Source organism: Cyprinodon tularosa, unplaced genomic scaffold (assembly GCF_016077235.1).
Source record: "Cyprinodon tularosa strain WSP-4 unplaced genomic scaffold, ASM1607723v1 ctg280, whole genome shotgun sequence".
Lineage (NCBI taxonomy): Eukaryota > Metazoa > Chordata > Actinopteri > Cyprinodontiformes > Cyprinodontidae > Cyprinodon > Cyprinodon tularosa.
The window spans coordinates 166,004-169,814 of NW_024038986.1; positions in this window are offsets into that span (position 1 = coordinate 166,004).

The following is a 3,811-nucleotide window of genomic DNA, read 5'->3' on the forward strand; positions in this document are numbered from 1 at the left end:
CCTCTCTGCCGCCTCATTGGCTCCTCAGCAGGAAGGCGGAAGAGACGCGCTGCTATTGGCTGGTTCGAGCTAAACGAAGCAAAGGGTGGCCGCTTATTGGTCAAATTGCTGCAGCTCCATTGCGCAGCAGCGGAAGTCAGACTTTTGTTTTATTAATCTTTTTTATTATAACCATCATATAGAGCAGACACGGTATCAGCATCAGATTATATAAACCTGTAAAACCAGATTTACAGGAAGGACAAACAGAGCAAACCAAACATTAGGGGCCTCTCATCAGTTCCACATTGTTTATCATATTAAACACATTTTAGAGATAAGAAGAGGTGGAAAAAAAGAAGAGCTAAAAGATGGTTTGACTTTTGGAAAACTTGCCCATGATGATTATTGCATTTAATAGTCATTAAAATTTATTTTCTCAGAGTCCCAAAAATTATGTTAGAAAATTCAGGAAAGTTTAGGGAAAAAACAGTAGTGCACATCATCCTACAAAGCTTTACAATATTTATAGAAAAGCTGTTCAGTTGACTCAAAATCACTTTCACTAATTGAATGTCTTCATTAATAGCAAATCAAATTCCAAGAAATTCCTTAGAGGTAAAAACATCTAAGGAGATTTTAAAGTGGACTTCCTCGGGTTTAGGAGAAACAGAAAGATTTAAATAATTTGTTCTAATTCTTTTCCTTTCTGTCTTTGAGAAGAAATGCTATATAAAATTTGGACTTGATACAAATTTATTATCAGTGATACTGTGCCCAATAATCTGAAGTCCAGGAAGTCACAGGTCTTCTGTTAACAGGGTTCTCATAAAAACATTTAACCGTGCATAAAATATTTGGGCAAATAGCTCTAATAATTCTTGGAAAAATCACTTTTAGTTATTTGGAGGTTATATTTAATACTGAAGTCTTCATAAGACATAATCCCTCCATCATTTAATAAATGCATCACAGATCAAACACCTTTTCCAGCCAATTACATGCAAAGATTGATTTAAGTCAGAGCAGACTAGTAGACTGATTTTTATTGATTTTTTTTTTTTTTTTACGCTGTTCCTTCTAGTGGTTAAATGTTGACAGCTTCTGGATTTCGGGATGAAAAGCTATTTTTGACCCATTTCTACTGTTAAATAATTAGTTTTAAAAAACGGGAATCAGAAAGCCTGCTGTATTTTTCTTCTACATTATATTTGATCATATTTGTTGGAAAAGTGTTTGGTTGTTACCTTAAGACTTTCTGATCACAAATAAGAGTAAAGAACTTTGTTTTTTCCATGTAAGAAGCTTTTTTAAATTAAATATAAACAAGAGCCAAATTTTATAACCAAAAAAAATATTTTATGCCTAATCATCTTTGTACAATTCTGTATTATAATTGCTTCACAACAGAATTAATGGAGGGAGATTTTCCAGAGGTTCTGAGTTCGAGTCCCACTCCCTCAAGTCCCCGAGCAAGATACTTAACCCTTTCATGCATGAATTACGATAGTTTATGTTATGATTTTTTTACCAAGTGTTTTTATTACTCTTTATGAATGAAAAAAACATTTTCATAAATTTTTAAAAAAAATATACTTTCTTTAGGGAGTTGGTAACATGTCCACTTGGGTGGACAATGCGCATTTGTGCAACTGATATAACCTTGTTTTGTTTTGTTTCAAAGAAAACTATTGTTACTTGATGGCCCCATATTTTTTTTACCTGCAAGGATTGCCTAGAATAGAAGGAATGAGCAGATATTCCTCTCCCTCACAACCCATGTGCTCCTCTGTCAGCCATTTTGTTTTTTTTGAGGAAAAAAAAGTCACTTGCAAAGGCTGAGGAGTAGGTGGCAGTTTGACAAGTGGCAGGATGATACATTAGCGTCCACTGTAGTAACATATGTGCAAATGTGACATTAAAACATGTTCATTTAAGAGAAAACAACCATTTAATAACTGTCCACTGTAGTGACCACTATGCATGAAAGGGTTAACCCCACACTGCTCCCGGGGCGCCGCACCATGGCAGCCCACTGCTCCCCAAAGGGAGGGGTTAAAAGCAGAGAGGGAATTTCGCTGCTCTGTGGTTCTGACAGTAGAATGACATTAAAGAAAAAGCTAAAGCCAGGCAACAGCAACGCTTTTTAGCAGTTTTAGTGAATCCCAGCAGTTTGCTTATTTATATCAGCTACATTTAGGAGATTAATGACATCAGAGAGACAGGAGGCCAGATTGTTAATGAAATAAAGGACATCATTAAATGTGAAAGAATGAATCGAAAGAATATAAATCAGACCAAACTATAAATATCAAACAAAAAAAACATTTGAAAACTTGGGAGCAGCAACATTAAAAGCTCTGTTCTAGGATCAGGCGATCAACCGTCCCGAGGAAACGATCAGGAGAGGGTAGGAGCTCAGCTAGCTAATATGGGACATCAACATCTAAAGTATTAAAACAAATAAAGGAACCTTAAAATGAACAGAACTGGGGGCCAGAGGAGGTAAGCCAAGAGAGGAGCAATGTCCTCTCTGCTTTACGACTCCTGCTGAAAGACGTCAAGAGTCCAACGTCAGGCAGTAGTTTAGCTGAGCTGCAATAAAGGAAAGAATTCCTGTTTCACAAGATTTGGCTTCATCTTTGGCAACTGTCTAAGGAAATACAATTGGACAAAATGCAAGCTAGTATTTCCTGCCTCTACAAACTCACCAAGGAGGAGATCCTAGAAAGTCAATGAATGGATGAAATCAGCTGGATTTATCTGTGAAGGGATTGGACCATGAGCAGATCTGGTAAAGAGCATCCTTCCTCTTCCACACCATCACAGGATGCTTTAATCACTGCATCCTTTTCCTCTGAATTAAGCCTGAAATAAGCTGCTTTCTATAAAACTATCCATCCATTTTCTAATACGCTTATTCCAAGCGGGGTCGCGAGGGCTGCTGGTCCCCATCACTAGCTGTCAAGGGGCGAGAGGCGGGGTCCACCCTGGACAGGTGGACGGTCCATCGCAGGGCAACACAAGCAGGACAAACAACCATTCATGCACACACTCACTTCTATAAAACTATTAAAAGATGAAGTAACTGGGTTAAAGTAACAAGATTTAAAGAGACATGTGACTAAAATACTGTCCTCATCTCTGCACTTTATCAGCAATAAACTAGAACCTCAGATATTTGCTCCACTTCAGGCAGAGTTGACTCCTTGTAGAAGATCTGGAGGGAGATCAAGGAGGAGCAGCAGATATACATTTGTTGCAAAGCGTGTCCCAGATGGAGCCATTTACATCAAAAAGCTAAAATAATCGACTACTTTAACTATTTGTTGGAAGCAAGGAGAAAATCAAGCTATATCTTCCATCAATTATAAAAGGCAATTCAGAAGAACAGCCAAGTCAAGCCATATAATGGGTTTACTGGTACATGGTTTGCACCAGTAAACCAACCCCAGTAACTCCAGTCTGCTGGGTTTTCTGATTATACAAGCAGAGGGCTGCAGAAAAACAAAGGAGGCGGATTAGCAGATGTTATATATGGATGATTTCAGTCTATGAAAGTATTCTAATGATAAAAAGTCCCTTTCAGTAAAGAAGCAGGAATATCTGGAGATGTTAGCAACCAGTTTAAACCTCACAGGAAGCTATTTTAGCTCATCAAATGCTACTGATGGGGTCAAATTCCAGTTTAGTGGTCTGAAAAAAAAAGCAGATAAAGTTAAACAGAACTATAAAACTTCAGCATAAAACCAGTTTTTAGTGATTCTTTCTGTTCATTAGATGTTTACTGCTTCAATCCCACGCTCACAGATTAGGAAATATCTCCCAGAAG